General features: G+C 37.1%; 1 protein-coding gene across 2 annotated transcripts in view; it reads right to left on the bottom strand.

The window, feature by feature from the left end:
- The window catches only part of LOC306877257 (ecto-NOX disulfide-thiol exchanger 1-like), a 108,850-nt gene that overhangs the window by 80,299 nt on the left and 5,001 nt on the right, over positions 1-23,550 (bottom strand). Inside the window, exon 2 of one of the 2 annotated variants that reach the window (XM_079428905.1) lies at positions 5,511-5,597. The exons of the other annotated variant lie outside the window; for it this stretch is intronic. The gene's annotated coding sequence lies outside the window, so the exon portion shown is untranslated. The remainder of the gene's footprint in view (positions 1-5,510; positions 5,598-23,550) is intronic. 2 annotated transcript variants of the gene reach the window in all.

Below are 23,550 nucleotides of genomic sequence, written 5' to 3'. Positions count from 1 at the left end.
TTTCTGTCAAGTAAGGAAATAATAAGAGTGAAGAGGATGCTGTTATTTTGTCTATTATTGTTTTGTCTCATAAAGAGGGGAGGGAAACTCCAGGCTGCACTCCAGTGGAGTCTGTCATAATCATATAGCCTATGTGACAATGTTCGTGAGATGGATGTTGTGTCATTTGAGCACAGAGAGTTTTAATTAAAAGGGAAAGATGATTCATTGCCACCACAAATCTTGTCTCATAGCTGAAGTTCAGCTCAGACGTGCTCAGTCCCCATCAACAGGTTGACATGCATGCAAGGTCAAAAAACACTTTCGTTTTCTTATAATATGCATTTATGTTTACCTTACTTGCTCAACGACTCCCAAATGATTCACTCAACAATTCATTTTTCCAAACCCCTTCTTTGCGCGAAGCTAATCTGCGGTGATTGGTCGATTTCATTTAAAGCAGTGTTTGTGAGCGCAGTGCTGTTTTGTGTACAGCTGTTATCGGGGAAACAGCTATTTTTAAATAGGTTTGCCTAGTGGCAAAGAATGAATTTGCATTTTCATTTAGACCAATGCGAGAATCAAGTTTTTCCAGGTCTGCGTGCGCAACAAGTGGGCGGCCAAAATGCTAATGTTTCATGATTCGTTTTAAAAATGACTCGTTTCAATGATTCAGAGTTGACTCTTTCTTTTAAGAGACAATAACTTTATACACGGTGCACTTTCAGATTTAAAACGTTGCAAGATGTTTTCATTCACTAGGAGCTGTGTTACACACTGCATGAAATGTAATTTTCAAAAATTCATAATAGGGGCACTTTTAAGAATGACAGTACAGATCACAGTATGCTAGGATACAGGAACGGATTTAGTGAATTGGGGGCCCCAGGCAAATATAGGAATGTGGCCCTATACATTTGCACAAATTTACCTAGATCAACCTTGAGGTTCCTTTTTTGTCGTGATGCTTGCAGCTGCATAATAGTGCCCATAGTTGAGTCCAATGTTTCTACATTTTTCATGTACATGTTATAATGGGATTCATTTACATTTACATTTAATAAATTAGGCTACACGTGCTGTAATATCGGCTAAACTTGCATGTAAAATTAGAGAAGCAATATATCTGTGTTTTAACTGAAAGCGCAGCTCCTTTCAGCGGTTCGCTAAACAGAGCAGACGCAGAGAGAGAGGTGTGTGCTCGCGCTGGGAAAGAAAGACCTCGCTCTCGTGTGGCAGTCAGCTTCAGATGCATAATATTTTAATTTGCTAGAAGCAGGATGCACAAGAAGCACGTTCAACTCGGACATGCAGACGGTTGTCTTGGTAATAAATATCGTAAACAGCAACCGTTCGCGGTAACCAGAGGTAACATTTAATGTACCACTGAAAGCCCATATAAATCACTTAATAATATTGGTGTCCCTCAATGTCTATGGTGATTATGGCCCTGGATGAAAGAGAAAAAGCAGAAAATGTCATGATCCTAGTCCACAGGCATATTCTAAAGACATCAGTTAACATGACCATAGGGTAAACAGCTTAAAACGAGCACCTTTTAAATAAAGACAGGAATGTCATATTTTCCCTTGACTCAAAGTTGAGTTTGATGCCACTGAAGGGAGTTGAGTTGAGAAAGTACTGGCAGCTGACAGCTGGACTAGATGTGAGATCATGATACACTCCAGTTCTACACAGAAAAACCAAAATAGTTCCCTGAGGGCCGAGAGTTTGACATCCTCCAGGACTCATCGAGATTGAACTCTGGAAATTACACCCACTTACTGAAATAAATGATTAGGATAGGAGTATCCAGACATAATGAACTCAAATAATATGCTGGTTCCATGGAACAGTGAAAGCTCATTTTTCGATTTTAAAATATTTTCTCCCGTCCTTGCTTTATGCAACAACCATAAGTATCGAAGCTAAAATACAATGGCAATAAGGTAATTGCATTTTTAATCTCACGATTTAGATTTTTTTTCTCAGAAGTTATATATTATATATATTATATTCTGAGAATATAAATTCAGAATTGTGAGATATAAGCTTGGAATTTAGAGAAGAAAAGTCCAAATTGTCAGATATACACTTGCAATTAGGAGGAAAAAAGTCATAATTATGAGATAAAAAGTTGCAATTACTTTTTTGTGTTTTATTCCTTGGCAGAAAAAAAATTAAACAAAATAAATTGTCAGAATTACTATAGATTAAACAAGCTAAAGTTGGTTTTGGCTCGTAACATATTTGAGGAATGTGAACATGCTTCGCAAGATTATTTTGTTGAAAGTGGTGTACCTTTTATCCCGTGGAAACAAGCTTCCATACATGCATGAGCTATTTGCTAGGTAGGTAACATTTCCCATATGGCGCAAGTTTGGACTGGACTATCTCTTAGTCTGCCAATTTTTTTGATGATGCAAGCTCAGAAATTACACACTGCCGCTTTAAAAAAAGATAAAAAAGTTTCTGGTGACTGTTTTTGGAGAGAATGCAGCTTCTTGAGTTCATGTAACAAACTGCAATCCACAACAAAAGCCCTCTCATTGTGTCACACATTTACACAAACACAGCAAGACAGAGAACAGAGCGTGCATCCAAGCATCCTATCTCACTTACACAGACACACACAGAACAGCCCTGGGCTTTGTCTCGTTATGTGAAATCCTCTCAAAATCTTTCACTTTTTTTCCCTGCTGCACCCTCTCTCCCACTTTCTTATCCTGGTTTGGATGTGGTCACTGTTGTGTGAGGTTTTTCAGAGCTTTATAGCGCTCTAAGATCCCGTCGGGAGAGTTGAATCATGGAAATCATATTCATACCCAAGTCTTTATGCCAGCTGAATAAGATGCAGCATCCTGGCAAAGATGCATAAGCCACAAGGCCCGTCTCACCAGATCTTCACCACGTCCTGTGAGATACAATCCAAACGCTGCACACCTCGACAACAGCAGCCCTTTGCTTGGGCACAAAGTATCCTATACCTCTGTGTTTGCAGTCCTTCCTCATTGTCTGCTGTCGCATGCTTTCACTGGTCTGTGTTTTTCTACTTTTGGTGTCCCTGTATCTTGCTCTCCTCCTATATATCAACAAGATGAAGTGGCCTTATAGTGACCATCTCAGCCTTTAATAGCCTCCGTAAATCACTGCAGGTTTAGCGCAGCACAATAGCAGCAGTGACCCATTCATCACCTCCACACTACAAGAGTCCTCTGACATATCAAGATGTTAATTCCTACACCATTACTACACCATGTTAATTAAAAATGTATTTTTGCTCATTGAAACTGAACTTAAAGAGCGATAACTTGACTTTCAGAAAATCTCAGACTCATGTGGTCAATCTGCTGTAAATATTATATGAGCTGTTTTACTTTAAATTCATGTTATATAAGCTATCATTATTTGTAGCTGTGTTGCAAAATTTCCTTTCTAGAGTTTAAAATCTAGACAATATCTGCATGATTTTAAACTTTAAACATCAAAATAGACACAAATGACATTGTCGAAAAATTAGTAATGGCTAATTTATAGCTAAATTAGGCATTTTCATTTTTTATTTTTTTTTTGTCTTAGCTAATAATTAAGTAAAAGAGCTGAATTTTTCATCTTGACCATTGCTGTTAAACTATTACAACTATTAAACCTATTCTTCTTTCAATAAAATAAAGCTAAAATCATGCTGTAACAGATTTGTAGGCGAAATGTGGAACACGGCTAAACATTGTTTTTGGCTAATAAATTACTTTAATAAAATAATTTTACGACAATTAATTCATCATCAACAGATTGTATCAAAATTGTTGAATGATCTTAAATTGTTGAATACAGTCGAGAAGGTTTAGACCTCTGAGTTGACGCAGTTTGTTGATGTGTCAAGCTACTTTTAATCTTAATTCTGTGTTAGCTAATAATTTAATGCCATTAAACCGCAAAGTCTACTCTGTTCGTGGGAAACTGCATGCTTGTGTGTTTTCCCCACAGGAATGTATTTAAGTAAGTGGAGAGGGTGAAAATGTGGAGTGAAGTGACAATCAGCTAATCCAGCGCTAATCCACTTTTATTGCTTCTTCTCTCTGCTGGCTATCAGAGACTGAGAGTGTCACACACCTGATGCTCTCTCTCTCATAATTGCTTCATCAATATCCCAGTGATCAGCTGCCTCAGATAGACTTTCATATCAGCCTCAGACAGCAGACTGCATAATGCATATTGCAAACAAAAATCGCAAACGCTATCCAAAATTTAGCAGCTATTCTATTCTGCTCGGCTGGATTCTACATCTAGGGTGCACTAGTCTGTCTAGAACTGTTTTTATAAGGTACTGATGGATATAATGACAGCTCTTGAGGAATTTAATCAGGGGTGCGTTTCCTAAACTATGGTCGCAACTTAAGTACTGTTGTTACCAACATAGTTCAACGATTAGATAAAACCATAGTTTGAACAAACACTCAAAAACAGCAACGCAATTTTGTGTGGTTGGAAATACAGTTCACGACCTGTAGGACATATGGACTTAGATCATGTTCTCGGGCACAATAAGCTAGGTAATTTTATATCTTTGCTTACATTCAAAAACAATCAGCGTCATTCTGAACACCAGAGTATGACGTTAAAAGGAAGCCCATGATGAATCAAACATCAAAGAAAGCAAAATGATTGGGAACAAAAATAGTGAAAATCATCAAACAGCATGTTCATTACAGAGGGATGTCAGAGAAATTATGTTGTGGTGAAAGCTGCTGACTGAATGAACCGCATGTATGCGGGGTCCCGTCTGGTTGCAGTAGATGAAATGATGAACTGGAAACAGAGCAAAACCAACTCATTGTAGAACCAACACACAGAACCCTGACATATAGGAGTAAATTCAATGCCAATCAGGGCTGTCGTTAGTGGGGTGAAAGGTGGTGACAATTATAAAGGCCCATGACCGTGGGGGACCCCCCCGGTGATTTCAACCGACTGCCCGAAGCCAGCATAAAAGACCATCGGCACAGTTAACAGGCCACTGCTGTGCGTCGCCACGAAAGCTTATCATTTGCACATGTTTTTAAGCCATTAAACATTCAATAGATTTTAAAGTATTCAAGCACACGATGTGGAAAAACTCAACTGAGTACTCGCGCGCTGTGTTCGGTGTGCACACGGAGAGCCGCGAATCAGAAAGCATGCAAACACCGAATTGAGTTCTCTTTCGCGTCTTCTTCCGCTTGAACGAACAAATACACCTCGCCAATTTAAACATGCAAGTGTTCTGAAAGTGAACCAACTCCAACGTAAGGTTAAAATAGGCCTAATTAATATGAATGAATTTGTATTTAACATGATACAAATTTAATAGAAACATTGTAAGTTACTAATTATAATGCTTACATTTCCTCAGTTATTCAAAAAGCTGCTACAGAAAACGAGCAAAGAACATTTACGTTACCAAAGAACATCATCAGGACTCTGTCTAGCGTGAGTATATGCACTTTAAAAAACACGTTATAATCAATGAAGCATTCTTCACACATCTGCACTTTGTTGTTTATGATGAGAGAATTCGCGAGAGCCATTGCATTCATAAATTCAACGGAATCATGTGTGATTGGTTATAAGGCGCAAAACTGTAAAAACACAGAAAAAGAAATATGATGAAACAAATAAGCCCTAACATTAATTAAATAATATTACAAGTCTGATAATAATAATAATAATAATTTTGCTATCATCAAAGGCATCAGCCTAGGCGATATCGCTGACTATTGTCGATACAGGATACTATCATCTATCAGCACAATCCTACTTTGTTCTATTAATTTATTTGTTACACGATTTCAAACAGGGCCCATGGGTAAAACCTGCACCAGGGCCCCAAAACCCCAGCTAAAGCCCTGATGCCAATTACATACTGCATAACATGATAAACGTCTTTCTTGTTAATGAATGGACTAATTAGCAGAAGTTATTACTCCACCACCTGCTTGTGAAGTCATTAACAACAGTCCTACCATGGTTTAAGCGTGACAATGTTACTGTAGTTTCAGAAAACAGTCGTGACTTGCTATTTAGTTTCTCAAACTATGCATTGTACTATCGTGGTTAAGCAGCAAGCAACATCGTTGTTGTGGGGAAACACAAACTTAACTTTATTTTCCAAAACTGGATATTCAGAGAAGTCTTGCTTGTTGAGCTATTGTAATTTGGCAGCCTGCTAGACAGCAGCAAACCATGCTGAATAAAAGTCAAAAGTCTTTAAAGAAGGAGGATTTAAAAATATAAATAAAAACTTATATATTCAGAAAAAACGGTTGAGTATATAAAATACAGAGGGGAACATTAAGTTAACTCAAGCCATGCTGATGAGCATAGGGGAAAAGCTTTCAAATAGAAATGATCAATATTTCTCCAGCTGCCTTGAGTAATATTGATCTTCGTAAAGGAAGAGATCCATGCCGCTTTGCAAGCCGTAGTGCTGCAGGGACAGGTGGCTGTAGTTTGGTCATGTCTGGCCTGTGTTCCCATAGATGTGGGCTGCTATCTGGGTCAGCTGTAAGCAGTGCACACCCATCCTAACAAACACCAGGTCTGCAAAAGCCACATAAGTTTTTGGGTGCAGTCAAGCAATCTAGCGTAGCAGGGTGGGATCCAGACATCAGTGCATGACATCAGATTCACATCAGAACTTCTATGGAACGCAAAGTTTTCAGACTTATCATTTGAGACAGACCTGTACAAACTTAAACAATGTGCCAAGCCTTCAAAAAGTGATTCAGTGTTGAATTACATGACAATACAACAATAAATATGATTTATCATGAGTTGCAGAGCATAACATTCCTTTTTATGGCTGTTAATTATTAACAGATTTAAGTTGTTACATTAATTTAAATTGATTTTACTTGTATTTTTCTTTGGTGTTTATTTGTAAAGACCACATTATAAGCAGAGTGTGTTCTATTTGAATAAAGACAGTAAATTAGGAGGGGAGATCCATTGTCTGCTGTATTACTGACATACCAAATGAAAAAATAGTACAAATTTGAGGCTTAGAGTGAAATTAGAAGTTTATTTTGAAAATAAAAGGATTACGACCACTGGCTGAATGTGTTACAAAACACTATGGGAAAAAAAGCCTTTTCCCTTTTGTGTGTAGTTAATTTTCTGCCTGATTTGTTTTTGCTCATTTTTCTGTGCATATGACCAGAATATAATCTGTCCAATTTATGCAGCCTTCTCTTTGGCCTATTTCTGTCTTCTGTATGTATAAATTGTTTTATTTTGTTGATCTAATACACTATCTGTATATAGTCCTATGTTTTGTTATATTTTCTTGTGGTGTGTGGGGGTTTGTGAACACTTCGAGGTTATGAAAGGGGTTTTTGGTGTCCTTATACTGAAGATGTAATATAATGTATTGTAATCAAGATCTGGAGATCAGATCTGTAGTTCATGTCCCATATGGCAAAACAATGTCAACAATTTAACATCAAGTTATGATTACTTCATTTCTATTCCAGCTAGAATATCCCTTGTGGAAAGGACATGCACTTCAGGTTTATACTATTAAAAAGAGTACTTCTTATGGAAATAATATACTTTGAACAAAGTGGGAACTGAATGTAATGTTTGCAGACACTTAATTGTATCTGTGTTTAGCACATAGTTTAGCACAACATACAGTATTTTCTGAATCTTAAATGTTAAAAGTGAATTATAGTAATGCATTTTAAACTCGAGATAACCTAAGCACATATTTTAACATCAGCAGATTAAGTTCAGTTGATGCAGGCCAAAAGCGCCCCATCTGCTTCCAGCCCCCCTGCAAAGGAGTGGAAAGTAGCACGTCTTGGCTGAGTTTAAATTGCAGCATAGGGAAGAACGAATGTGATGAGTGGCAAAATGCAGGACAGACGAGTTCTGCATGTCATGGAAAGAAAATTGGAAAATACTGCTGTTAAAGCAGAAACAAGTGTTGACTGAGTGTGGGGATATGGTTGCCAAAAATGCACATATGGTAGAGCGGTCGTGGTCAGATAACCCACGGCTAGATGAGCAAAAACTGCGTAGCGTGGCTGTACATATGGTGGAGAGCAGTGGGTGCTCTCTGACTCTGAACGGAACGGCTCATTAGCTGGAGGACTTTTTGGGTGAGAGGTACATTCTTTAGTCGTGACTGCATGGAAATTCATAAACACAAATGAATGAGAGTGAAAAGCATGGAAATAAACAATGCTAAATCACTCAAATTATGTGTTATGCACAAACCCAATAACATTCAGTGAGGCTTATGATTAATATGAGGAGGGGAAAAACATAATACTGCTCTACATAATACTGCTTAAAGTTAAATATATTAGTTTTAAGGATGTGTTTAAGGATGATTTACAAAAGTCTCAATTATGAGTCACTAAAATGCTTTTTGCAGTGTGATGATGAATGATCTGGACATTTTTAGTCCAGACAAATTGATTCACCGAGTTCAGTGTGTGAAGTGAATAGACTTGTGAAATAGCAGAAGAGCCTTGTGATGGCAGGCTCAGGGCAGAGGAAGCGTTCACAGATAAACAGCCGTCAGCCTGAGGTGCTGTGTCCTCCATTCATCATGATGTCCATGAACAGAGACACCTCCTCTAATGAGCACCTCTTGTGGCAGGGCCGACTTCCTTTTGCCGGCTGCTGGATGGAGTGTATCTAAGAGATGTGATGTAGGGATGAAGCTTTTGTCATGATCAATCACCTTAAGCTAAAAGGAACCTATGGTTCAATACCCTTATTCTGGTTAATACCGCTCTGTTGGCTGTGGAGTCAAGACATTTGCAAATATGATTAAAAGATGAATATGAGACAAAACTACAGAATGTCACATTTTATTATTAGCCATTTCAACACATATATGTTTTACCAAATAAAAAGAACAGCACTTTTAGAGTTCATCCCAGTCATTGATGTGAGAATAAGTATTGGGACAGTTGAACATAAGGCAGATATAAAAGATTAAAAGCTATTATTTAGTTGCAGATCCCTTGCGCACAATCACAGCAGTGAGTCTGTGACCCATAGACATCACCAGACTCTTGGTCTCATCCTTTGAAATACTTTTCCCAGCCTTTAATGCAGCCAATTCCAATTGTTGCTTGTTTTGAGGAGTTTGTGCCTTTACTCTCACCCCAGCTTTCTGGAAGTTGTTGATGATTTTACAGACACGTATTTTAGGGTTCATTTTCACAGCTTTTATGATTTGTCTGTCATCAACTACTGTTGTTTTCTCAGCCAATTTCCAAACTCTTGATTTCTCCATGCCCTTTGTTTTTGCTAGAGCTCTAACTGACTTCCTCTTTTCTTTTAGCATCCAAATTGCTTGCTTTTCTTTCAAGTCAACTCCCTCGTCTTCATCCTGGTTTGTGTGTGTCATCATCGACTGCAAGATTCAGAATGCAGAAGTAATGGATATAACTGATACGACACATTCCCTGCTTTTAATATCTGAAGAATTAATGCAACGGATCAGGAGACTCGGGGAGCCATGGCGGATCAGGAGACTTAGCAGGCCATGGCGGATCCGTCTCTGTGGCCTTGGCCCTTGGCCCGGCCACTATGGCCATGGATATATGGCCCCCCCCAAAAAAAATTCTTGGGGTGAATTAGGAATTCTGGAGGGCACTCTGGAGGAGCGGGCACTGGAGGGCGCTTTCAAGGAGCAGAGCTGGCTAACTTGGGGAACTCAGGAGACAGAGGGCTGGACAGGACCAGCAGAGGCGTAGGAGACTCCTGAGATGATGGGGAGCTGGACGGGACCAGCGGAGGCGAAGGAGACGAAGGAGACTCGGGAGAGAAAGGAGGGCGTTCTGGTGCAAGTTCCAAGTCATACCCTCAAAAGCCACAAGTATTCCCAGGGGCACATGTGCCGCGGATGGCGGGCTTGAGTGAGCCGCGAACGGCGTGTAACGGTACGTGGTTGTAGCAATAAGCTCACGATGAAGGAGTAGACGAAAAGGAGTCTTTAATAAACATCAACACACGATTTCCATTTGATAACATTAATCCAGGACAAAGGGTGAACAGAAACTGATGACTTATAAAGACAGGCAAACAAAAGGAGTAAACGAGATGATAAATTAACACAGGTGATCAGAATGAAGGAACGAGAACAGGAACTAAACCAAATATGGACAAACAGGAACTCAAACACATGACACTAACACAAGAACTCTCTATTCAATTTCTATTTTATCTACTTGTTTTCTGTTTATAAAAAAAAAAGAACTTGAACTGTTAACAACATTTTTGCACAATTTCTTACATAATATTATGTTATGACCTCAACACACTTCTATAACTGTGCATGGTTTATAAACTAATAATGTTTACATCACATAACCAGCTTCATATATGGCTTTTCAAATGTAGTAAACTTGCTTGGTAGCTCACATGGTACAGCACTGCTCAAAGTAAAAAAAGGCATGGATGCTTCAGCAAATGCACTTTTATCTCTTGTTTGCATTTGTTTACACTATCGGTTAGGTGTGTGGATTCGCGATCGCACGAACTCTGTTTATACTATGGAGCTTTACCGCACATTTTACATGATCAGATGCTTGTCAGTGGTGCTCAGGATCTGTAAATCATTTGCCATCATCCTCAGTCATCTCTCCTTACTCTGTTTATGTGGTAAGTGGTAAGTGAAATCTTATGTAGCGTAATGTAACACGCTACCAGGAGCTAACCATGTCCCTTTAGTGGCTCGCGTTATTTTATTAGAATGCGTTATTTGCTTTCCATGACTTTCTGAATACAGACACCAACCCATCCCTGCACTTCACATCCCCTGCACGGCCTGGATCATAACATTTATTTCCATGATCTGCCATTTTCGCTGTTGTCCTTGCTTGTTTCTTCCCAATACCTGCAGACCTTCTGATGATTCGGCTGTGTAGGTTCAGCTGGCATAGAACATGGGTGGGTATCTGCTCGTTCATTCTCGTGAGTATTTACATTCCACCGCAAGCGCACGTGAGCACAGGTTTACAGAAACTCGCTGAGAATGAAAGTGCCGTTTCTGAAGAGCGTGCATGTGCGAATGTTCTCTAGTGTAAACCTGTGATTGAATCAAACATCTGAAATTAAAGCAACAACAACAGAGAACAAAAATAATAAGTTCTCAGAAGCCATGTTTGTTATTTACAGCAATAATCTGACATTTATTGTATGGGAAGCACACCCTAGTCTGACAACAGCAACACTGGCTCAACCAATGGCGTGAGTTTGGGGTGGGGCTATATGTTTTTTCTGACCAATGGCAGATGAGAGGAGTGTTTGGGAAACAGACATTATCCTTACAATTAAACTACAATTTCGATCCAATTAACAGAACTTATTTGACCTTCAACATTTTGTGAGGACAATGTTTATTGCTATCCAGCCTAAGAAACAAAAGAAGTGTGGACTATTTACACCGCCAGCTATTAAAGTCAGTCAGAATAACTTTACACGGCTTCTTTCTCATACTCGCATTAGCTGTATTGAAAGCCTTTGTGTTTCTTTGGCTGATCAGATTTAAAGAAAAAAAAAAAGCCAGATGGGCATGTTTTCATTCCAAGGCACACAGCAAAATGTTGGCTTGAAAATTTGGTATCATAGATCTCCTAAGATACCGGCCAAATGGAAGGAGCATCTGCCAATTGCAGATGACATATTTAGCATGGAAATTGTCTGCTTCCAATCTATAGCTAATCGATCTGTCTACCCCAGCCAACCCACTATCTGGTTAACCAATGTGTACCTATGCCAAGATACACAGCATATACATTTTCTGATTATGTTTACGGATGTGTCGTCCTGTAATCATTTCAGCTCACGCAATCATACTTGGATTCCTTTCAGAGAGATCGTAGTTAAACTGTGCGAGTGACCTCAGAGTGAATGCAACCCAGATTCAAACAGCTTCAGTTTCAGTGTTTCTTGATCAATATACAGAAGTCCTGGTCTGATCAATGAAGGTTAACTCGAAACCCTCTCTCACTTTGTCACAGTATGTTTTGAGTAAATTGCCACCACCTTCACCTGTCCTTACTTGAGTGAGTTCAGAGATCTGGAAGCCTGTTAAGTACAGCATTTGTTCCAGAGGTGTATAAACATCCAAAAGTAAGGTAAGCAGCACAAAGACATTTATTGCATTATCCAGGTTTTCAATGCAACATTAACTTCAAAACAAAAACAGATGGATTGGTTTGTGCGCTTGTCAAAGTCCATGCAGCATATCCAAAGAGAGAATACAAATTATGCATTGTTTACTGTAAACCCCAAATAGGTTGAAACATTAACACAATTGCACGAGCCTATTCTATATATGTCTCCAATCCAGGAAATCTGGCCTAATTTCTCTCGCAGGCTCTGGAGGTGATTTTTTTTATCTCCAGAGTCCTAAACCCAGTATAAGTAGAACAGAATGCATCAAAGCACATTTACATCTCACAAAGACAGCCTTGAAAATGCGCTTGGTTGCTTCTTTGTTATCTCCTCATGCTTAAAAGTTCCTTTTTGAAGCACCACAGTTTGTACCTCACAGATGGACCTTATTACAGATTTCCAAAATGCTTCTGATCTGTGTTCTCAACATATTTATATATCAGATCACCACTGCATTTAAACACATTACTGCAGAGGTCAATCCAGCCTGCTTTTCTAAGCAGAAATCCAGTTTTTGATCTTTAAGACAAATGTAATGTGGATGTAAATCAAATACATCCATTCAGAGTGATTTCATGACTAATTCCCATATCATTCTTTAGAATAACTCTTGAAATTGGTTGTAATGAACCTATTATTTTTTTTGACAGATGAGATAAAAACAGTATGGATATACCAAACAAAGAAATTCCTAAAACAACCCCCATCACCATCCCGAGCACGCAGCAGCATTATGGAGGTGGATGTCCCGTGAGAATACAACGAGACGCCGTCCAATAAAGAGGATTATAGATTCTAGCCTGTGCACCCAAGTGTTTCCAATGAAATAACCACCTCCTGCAAAAGTCATTAAAATTTAAACCATCCTTTCTTAGGGATATCGCCACACAGCATATATTACCCACCGAATGAGTGGAAAACAATCTCTCCCTTGACGTTGTGCATTAGGCTCACACTGGAGTGAAATGTGCGCCTTACGCCGAGGGTTCTGTTTGTGGGTCAGTAGCGTTAGAGTGTTAATGTGTGTTTGCAGTGCAGTGGAGAGAGAGAGAGAGAGAGAGAGAGAGAGAGAGAGAGAGAGAGAGAGAGAGAGAGATTTCTGGGTACACATTTCAAATGGTGATTTTAAGCTGCCATGAGAGGGTGTGGGATAATGTTACACATATTTTTGTAGGCTCTATTTTTGGCTGATATTCAATGGTTGATGAAACATTCATGGGGAAACACCATTGGCCGATGAGAGAAAATCTTTATCTAAGCACTTTGGGTCTTTATAGTGTGTGATGCCAATCGTGCCTCACGCCAATAAATGGAGATCTGCTGTTATTTGCATGGAAGTTATTTTATTCACTATTGCTTTGGAAATGACAGTAGTAGGGAATCAAGCACTACACTGTAAAATCGTTCATGTAAATGAAGCAAAGATTATTTTGGTACTTTTTACAATAAAATTCTAGTTCAGTCAAACACATTTTTCAGTTTCATTCAACATGTTTCTCGCCATTTCTTTGTAATTAATTGTGACATTTACTATCAATTTCCACTTTTTGTCAAACTTATTGTTAAAAGTGTGGGGTCAGCAAAATTTTTTATTTTTTTTATAAATTACTACTTTGGTCCCACTTAATATTAGGTGGGCCTTTGTACTTACATCAGAAAATAAGTACAGTTTAATTATTATGTTCATGTTGTATTGCAAAACACGTTTGCTGCTATTGAGGTGGGATACGGGTAAGGTTAGGGACAGGTTTGGCGGTATGGGTAGATTTAAACGTGGTTTAAGATGTAAGGGATAGGTCAAAAGTGTAAACATAAAATGTTAGTACAGAAATTAATTACAGATGTATATATATAAATATAAATATATAAGTACAATGTAAAAACATGCATGTACACAATTAGTGCATTGTATCAAAGTATAACATGTAAGTACATAGTAGTTAAAGCCACTTATTCAGCATAGATACATTACATTGATCAAAAATGACAGTAAAGACATTTACGTTCTTAAATACAGTGCCCTCCACTAATATTGGCACCCTTGGTAAATATGAGCAAAGGCGGCTGTAAAAATAAATCTGTATTGTTTATCCTTTTTATCTTTCATTCAAAAAATTCACAAAATTCCAACCTATCATTGAAGTAAAACAATTGAAAGTGGGGGGAAAATCTCATTGTGAAATAAATGCTTTCTCTAGTTTATGTTGGCCACAATTATTGGCACCCAATTATTGTAACGTCCTTTTCCCAGGGAGTTTGGAAAACACCCGATAAGAGATCAGAGACCATTTTCTTCATACAGAATCTCTCCAGATCCTTCAGATTCACAGATCCATGTTAGTACTTCTTCTCTTCAGTTCACCCCACTCATTTTCTGTAGGATTCAGGTCAGAGGACAGGGACAGCATGGTAAAAGATTCATTTTGTGCTCAGTGACCCATTTTTGTGTTTATTTTGATGTTTGTTTTGAATTGTTGTCCTGGTGGAAGATGCAAACACGGCCCATTATAAGATTTCTAACAGAGGCAGTCAGGTTTTGATTTTTTATCTGTTGGTATTTGATAGAATCCATGATGTCATGCATCTGAACAAGATGTTCAGGACCTCTGGCAGAAAAACAGGCCCAGATCCAGCAGTATATTTAACCGTGGACAGGGGGTACTTTTTTTATCCCTGTTTGTACTAAACTCATCTGGTGGGTTTGCTGCCAAAAAGCTCTTTTTTCAGTTTCATCTGACCATAGAAGCCAGTGCCATTTGAAGTTCCAGTCGTGTCTGACAACTGAATTTGCTGGAGTTTGTTTATGGATGAGTGTGGAGAATTTCCCTTGAAATTCTCCCGAAAAACATGTGGTGATGTAGGAGATGTTTGATTTTTTTTTTTTTTTTTTAGGTTTCTGACCCCAATTCTCCAGCTGTGATCCTTGGAGAGTCTTTGGCCACTTAAACTCTCCTCCTCACCGTGCATTCGGATGATATTGACACACGTCCTCTTCCAAGCAGATTTTTAACATCTTTAGTTGATTGGAACCTCTTAATTATTACCCTGATGGTGGAAATGGGGATTTTCAATGCTTTAACTCTTTTCTTACAGCCACTTTCTATTTTGTGATGCTCAACAATCTTGTTCTGCACATCAGAACTATATTCTTAGGTTTTACTCCTTGTGATGGATGATTAAGGGTATTTGGCCTTTGTGTTCCTCATATTTATAATCCCGTGGAACAGGAAGTCATGGCTGGACAAGTTCAAGCTCCTAGACATCCTGGTGTGCTAAACATTTAAATATGAATGGGAATATACTTCAGAGATATTTTACTCATGAGAATTTCTAGGGGTGCCAATAATTGTGGCCAACATTCATTGGAGAAAAACCTTTATTTCATCATGAGATTTTCTCCCCACTTTTAATTGTTTTACTTCAATGATTGATCAGGTTAGAATTTTGTGATTTGTTTGAGTGAAAGATCAAAAGGATAAACAATGCAGATTTATTTTCACAGCCGCCTTTGCTCATATTTATCAAGGGTGCCAATATTAGTGGAGGGCACTGTATGTCCATTTCAAATAAAAGCTGTTCTTTTGAACTTTCAATTCATAAAATAATTATAAAAAAAATGTATCAATATATCATGGTTTTCGCAAAAACATTAAACTGATAACATAAACAGAAATGTTTCTTGTGCAGGGATCATATACAATGAAGACTGGAGTAATGATAAAAGTTATTTTAAATTGTAATAATATTTCACATTATTACTGTTTTTACTCTATTAAAAAAAAAATATATATATATATAAATGCAGCCTTGGAGATCAAAAAATTGAATCCAATTGAATTGAATCCAATCCAATAAGATACTTTTTTTTTAAATCTTAGAGACCCCAAACCTTTGAATGGCAGTTTTTACAATAAATACTATACTTAACATATATACTAAACAAAAACAAAATTGCTTTTTAGTGGCATTACGTCTTTGTGAGTCTCTGACCAATTTATTTGAAAAAAATGTCTTACAAGAGCAATTTATTCACAAAACGGAGCACAATGGTCGCTCTCTGTGTTTGTTGTTGTGTGCAGCCAGCAGGGACACTGCAATACAAAGATGTGTTGTCTGTTTATTGTCTTTTATTATTTCAGTGCACCCATTCTTTCTCCCTCATCACATTCAATTCAGGCACAAGCTCGCAACTGGGCTGACACAGTTTCTTTTGCTGTGGTGCTGTAGCTTTGGTAGCGGCACCAGTAAACACTCTCCGAGAAATTTACTCGCAGAAACGAATGAAGATTTTCAAGAAGTGCTAATGAAACCAAATCTCATGGAAACCATTTGCTTCCAGTATTTCATTTATTCCCAATCTGAAAGCATTTGAATAAATCCTAGATATATTTCCCATCTGGATGATAATAAAAAGCGATTGGCACTTCAACAATGAGTTTGCCTTCTGCATGAAGCATGATGCGATAAAACTGAGCAAGTGTGTCCACATAAATAGTTTGAGGTAGATTAGACAGCGCGGGAGGTTTGCTCATGTTTCATTTATGAAGCTCCAACGTGTTTTTCCCTGTCTGTGTTCCTACCTGTGACCTTGTCATCAAAAATAAGAAATGTACTGTAAATAAAATAAATAAAAAAGGACTGACCAGTCAGACCAATTAAGATTCAAGCCTTCCAAGGAGGCTTGTGCTTGTTGCTTAGCAACCTGTTAAATTCCCAGTTGAGAAGGTGTCAGATCCATGGCAGGTACATGTGTACATCAGCATTTATGTGCTGATCTCTTCCTTTCATTGATGCTCTCCTCACACTGATCTGCCAAAATCAAAGACGATTTAATTCCCCATCATTAAAATGCAACACTCACTACACTAATTAATCCACAGAAGCGTGAGCTGACCGTAAAGGCGATGTGAATTGGTATTCTCAATCCATTTTACTGCAGTAATGTGACAGTTTCATGTGAAAATGGAGTTAACTGGATGGTGGAAAGTCCATTACAATCCAGAACTATGCAAGACCATATGTGAGTTCTGAATGGCATATTATACACTATGTAGTCAACTGTCTAATTTATAAAATGATTTTGTTATCAAGCAGTGTGGTCAAAGGAAAGCTGAGACAGTTGAGTGTATGAAGTGTCCAACTCACACTACTCACACTGATTGTACTACAAAATGACAGAATAGTGCTCAAGTGTGTGAATTGGGATGCACCTACACTGTAAAAAAAAAAAAAACAAGTTGAGCCAACTTAAAATTTCAAGGCAACCAGCTTCAGCAGATTTTTGAGTTTTCTATAGACTTGTTGTTTTAAGTTTATACAACAAAAAGTTGAGAAACTCCTACAAAAATAAGCTGAGAGAACTCAAAAATCTGCTGAAGCTGGTTGCCTTAATTTTAAATTGGCTCAACTTTTTTTTTTTTACAGTGTAATGACTTAATTTATATTTAATAGCTTTTTTTAACAACTATCCCACATCTTACACAGCTTAAATGGCACGACAAAAACTGTTTCAGATGAAAGTTATTACATTTTTGATTGAAGATTAAGATTTTTATTTTCCTGTGAAATAATTTGTAGTGAATCATCCACAATATAACCTATAAAAGAGCTTTAGGAAAGTAAATAAGGTCCATTTGAATTCCAGATTACTTTAATGTGTCTTTAATTGTATTATTTGTCATAGCAGGGAGAACTGATTCATCAGGATTTCTTTACTTTAAAGAAACTTTCACATCATTACTTTTACAAATAGCCTCACAGACATAATTTTATTTGTGGCTTACTGATGACTTTGCTCAAACTATTGTCAGAAAGAGAATAAGTTCATAAAACCAGATTAAATGGCTCTAATTGGAAGTATGATAGTGCATTGTCTATATTTGCTTTATATATTTTATAAGGTTAGTTTTATGGTTTTAACTCATGTGTTACATAATAATATTTAATTCTATCTTTTGAGCTGCACTGAAAACATTCTACATAAAAAAGAAGATAATAAGCTGAGATGTAGAACTTTTATTTCATATTTAATTCAATTGTATATTTAATTAAACATTATTTATTATTATTATTAAAATATACAGGTTATTAATAATAACACTAAACTAGATAGAGACAGAGAGATTTAGGGTTATTGATGAACTTTTTTTAATCTAGTTATATATGGTGTAAATTCAACAAAAATTGAAATTTGAAAAAAAAAAAAAAATTTGTTGAATTTAAATAATCTATAAATAACTATTATAACCATATTTCATAATATATTTTATTTTTTTTACTAAACTTTTTACTGTATACTTTATTTAAATTATATTCAACTATATTTACAGTCAAAAATATATATATCATTTTTAGATTATTTTTATAGTTTATAATTTACATCAAATATAACTATATTTAAAGCCATTATCCTGCTTAAAAATGACTTAGCAGTGAACACTAAAAGGCACACTTGACATAAAGGACTCATTGGTCATCTATGACTAGTATGCATGTCATCAAGGGTAAGGACTTGGCTTAACTGCAGTGGTGCAGTGTTACAACTGTCAAGTGTAAAGCTTTGTTCCTAATGCACAATGCAATGTGTGTTCCAAACCCCCGTGCCAATCTCCAGGCCTGAGCAATCTTCCTTCTCAGTCATAGAGAGAGAAACTCCACAGCTTCAATCTACAGATGACTCACTTTGTTCTCTCTTATAGGTATTGGTCTGGCCCTTTCGGGTTAGATCCATCCCTGAAGCAATCTAGGTAAGAGAAATGGAACGGAGATGAGATTTCGGCTGTGAGGTGTACCCTGCTCCAACACTATCAGTGCTGACGTTGTTTCATTAGAGAGTTCCATGCAAAAGGCTGTCTGTGTTTACCGAGGCTATAGCCACAGCACACAGCCTTTCTGCTCACTGGCCATTAATGACTAGAGAAATCCCATCATCCAACAAGGAGCTCTGAGCTGTGGAGCTGTGGGCTATTCACAGACCTGTCTTCATCATCTCCCATCACCTGCAGAAGAGTGGAGGATGATGACGACTAGGCAGGGGTTAAATTGGGATTTTGGAGATGGAAGAGCACTAAAATCTAGTTATCTGGCTGAGATATGACATAACCAGCTGCCTCAGTGTTAGAGCACTGACTCATTCTACTCATTCAAGTAGAATGCTTATAATAATGAATTAGTTGTTATTATAATAAAGTTGTACATAATAAATTTGGGGGATGGTGAAAAAAAAAGAATAAACAGTGTTTTATTTTTTTAAGCCTCTTCTGCTCTCCAAGGCTGCATTTATTTGATTACAAATACAGTAAAAACAGTAATATTTTGAAATATTATTACAATTACAATAACTATTTTCTAAATTATATTTCAAAATGTAATATATTTCTGTGATGGTAAAGCTGAATTTTTAGCATCATTAGAGTCTTCACTGTCACATGGTCCTTCAGATATCATTATAATATGTTGATTTGGTGCTCAAGAATTTTTTTTTATTATTATTGAGGAAACACTTTAGTATAGGGACCAATTCACTATTAACTATTTGGTTATTAGCATGCCTATTATTAACATATTGGCTGTTTATTAGTACTTATAAACCACATATTCTGCATGACCATATTCTACATTCCTAATCCTAAACTTAACAACTACCTTACTAACTATTAATAAGCAGCAAATTAGGAGTTGTAGTTAATGGATTGTTAATAGCGAGAACTGGACCTTAAAATAAAGTGCGACCATTATCACGATGTTGAAAACAGATGTGCTGTTTAATATTTTTGTGGAAACCACTACATTTTTTTTTTTTTTCAGTTTTCTTTTGCACATAAAGATAATCTATTTGAAATATAAATATTTTTGGTAACACTTTAGAATAGGGAACACTTCTTCACTATTAACTACAACTTTTCCCTCAATAAATTCCTAATTTGCTGCTTATTAATAGTTAGTAAGGTAGTTGTTAAATTTAGGTATGGGTAGGATTAGGGACGTAGAATAAGGTCATGTAGAATAAGGCATTAATATGTGCTTAATTACTACTAATAAATGGCTAATATTCTAGTAATATGCATGCTAATAAGCAACTAGTTAAGAGACCCTAAAATAAAGTGTTACCATATTTTTTTATAAATGTCTTTTTTTGTCACTTTTGATAAATTTTATGCATCCATGCTGAATAAAAGAATTAATTATTTCCAAAAATCTTACTGAACGTTTAGTGCATGCACATGTTACGGGCCAATATTGTGTATGTGTCAGTGGTCCGGTGCTTCTTATATCTCCATTGTCTCCCCTCCCCCGCCTTTCCAAGCCTTTGTCCTTGAACAGGACAGAGACAGAGGAGAAGAAAGCCATCTTTGAAAGGATGTTCCATATCTTAGCATATCAATGCAATCATGCAGTGTTTGTCCATTAATTTGTTGTATATGGCAAAAATCAAAATCATTTTAGGAAGTGAGAGATTTATAGCTATCATTTGCACATTGTTCTACTGTTAAGTCTGTTAAAATCTAGCTTTCTGAAGGGTAAATAAAGAATTCAAAAGTAAAAAAAAAAACACTAAAATAATCTGGAGAGCAGTCGATGTAATTCAAACGAGACACTTGGCTTTAGACAGAATGAGTCCAGGTGTGTTGGACTCAAACGCTGTTCGTGACACCATCTAACATTTGAACTGTTCACAGTTGGGAGTATCCTAATCACACCAAATGGTATTGGCAGAGAAAGCATATTAAATTCATATTGCTTATTTTTTTCATTAATTTTGCCATCATCACAAATATTTTGTAAGCATAGCCTATATCGACCATGCCTTGTGCACTTAGTATGAACTCACTTTTTCACTTTGTTGTATCTGCCAGATCATCACAAATCAGATTATTTGAGTTGTGATGCAAGCTCTAAAACCTGGAGTAAAACCAAGACCTAATGTAAAACAAGGCAATAGCACAATCTGATGCTATCTGCCTGGAGAGATACTATCTTATTCAATCTATGCATGTCCAGTAATGCAGTGCAGGGTCAGGACAGTGGCTGCCACAATAAGGAGGACTTCCTATTGAAATGAAGCTGGAGAAAAGAAACACATAACAAAAAACTAAATACACATTACAAACAAAATGCCAGTCCATAATCCATATTAACTCATAATCCATAGTCCATCCACTGTTGTCCTCTCTCATCAAACTTCACCGACATATTTGTTTACAACTGTGTTGGACTGTGTTTCACTGGTAAACAGTGTTTGATCTGTGCATATTTCTCTCCTAATTCAGACAAGACGACTTTTTCACTGGAGAAAATAGTATTATGGCTAGAGGATTCATATTAGCTGTAAGCAATGATTTGAACTTTAAAATGTCTAAATGAAGTTGTTTCTTGTAAACATGCATCTTTTCACTTCACAAGATGTTAATTAATGGACTGTAGTCGTGTGGATTACTTGTGGATTATTGTGATGTTTTTATCAGCTATTTGGACTCTCATTCTGACGGCACCCATTCAAGGCAGAGAATCAATTGATGAGCAAGTGATGAAACGCAACATTTCTTCAAATCTTTCCTGATTAAGAAAAACACTAAATTACATATTTTATGGCCTGAGGTAAAATTTCAGCAAATGTTCATTTTTGGGTGAATTATTCCTTTAAGAGTCAAGCTTAGCTATATAGAGTAACCACATATGCTTCTAAACTAGAAGAAAATGAATATAATTCAAAAGTACAAGCTCCCAGTCAAAAAAAAAAAAAACTAACTTCAAACTGAACACAGTAATATAATGTTATCACATTGAGTCAGTTTGAGCAAAAATACAGTAAAAATACAGCATGCTAAATAATAAACGCAATTTTTACAGTGATAAAAAAAGTCTAAAAATCATTTTCTCATTTTCTATGGCAGACCCATACTGAGAGTGTTGTTTTCCTTTCACAGCCCTCTTGCAGTTAAGCATGCAGAATGGAAGGATTGAATAACCAAATGAGAGAGACACACACAGCAAAGACCATTAACTCCCATTCCTGAAGGCTTCTGCATCACTGCCTGCTGCACTATTTGCAGGCAGAGGTTTGTGTGTGCGAATAATAATCTGTCTCTGGCTACAGGCTGGTAATGGGGAGACAGACGGTCTGTTCCTTTTCCATAGCACCCCTGTCAGTTAGAGACTAAGCAAATGCACCTCTACAGGCACAAAGTAACATAGCTGAAGTCACGCAGCACTCTCTCCTGAAAAGAAAAGAAAAAAATCCAGTACAGTATCCAAAAATTTTGACTTTTTAACTTACATGAAAACCCAAGAGAGATGAGGAAAGAATCGTCCATTTTTACAGACCCTGCCGTTCAGCAATCAACGAGAATGAAATAACACTGTAAAAGCCACCCATGGACAATTAACTTTAGCACTTAAAATGTGTAATTACAACAAAAAGCTAGTTGAATAGAAGGCAAATACAGTCAGTCACCGTTAATTATTGTAAACAGCTCTCTTTAAAAAGAAAAACATTTCCCTATTGCTGCTCATTGGAGTTTAATTAGTATACCTCGGTACTTTCATGGATTAAATTCAGAATTCAGAGTTTACGAAGTGATAAACTATCATTATTCAATAATTGACTGCACATAATTGCAATACGTTTCTAAATTTCACTTTTAATTCATTGTATTACTTGCTGTTTCTTTGTAATTAATTGTGAAATGTACTAGCAAATTCTGAGTAGAAACTGTTTCTAAACCAAACTGTGTCTGGAACCAGCAACACAACAGATCTGCGAGCCATTTTGGGGTTGGGACCCACCCGTTTGACTCTCACTGAAGGGGCTCCTTGTGTCCTGTTCTAACCCAGCAATGTTTATTCGGAGATCTGAGAGGCAGCAAATTGCATTTCCTGCTCGCTTTATTCCATGGATCTCCATATAAATTCAATTATAACTTGATTTATTGCCAAGCCTTACTTCGGGGCTCACAGCCCCCTCCAAAGGATAACGTCGCTTATTGTGGCAGAAAAACATCCCAGAAAAACATCCTAACATCAAAGGAGGCTTTCATAACTGCTGCTTTGAGATGCAGTGAGATACAGTGGCTTCAGACGGTAAGTGTGACCAAAATCATTCGGACACGGCACATTGGGCCAATTACAGTCTCGTCAACAGCAGTCATGATCATGTGTTAAAGTACAGGGGGTCTAGATGAGATAATTCTAATAACGGCTAGTATTGCTAAACTGAGAAGACAGCTGGTACGGGGGCCAGCCGAGGAAAAGCGTGCCTTGCAGAATAGCATCAACGTCACAGTGTCCTAAATCTGTAAGGGAAAGTGTGACATAAAATATGAGAAGAGGAAAGATTTAGCATTTAGTCTTTAAACACACAATTAAAGGAATAGTTCACACAGAAATGAGAAT

The sequence above is a fragment of the Barbus barbus genome (assembly GCF_936440315.1).
Source record: "Barbus barbus genome assembly, chromosome: 11".
NCBI lineage: Eukaryota > Metazoa > Chordata > Actinopteri > Cypriniformes > Cyprinidae > Barbus > Barbus barbus.
The sequence above is the reverse complement of the archived record's forward strand: the minus strand, read 5'-3'. Positions and strand labels throughout refer to the sequence as shown.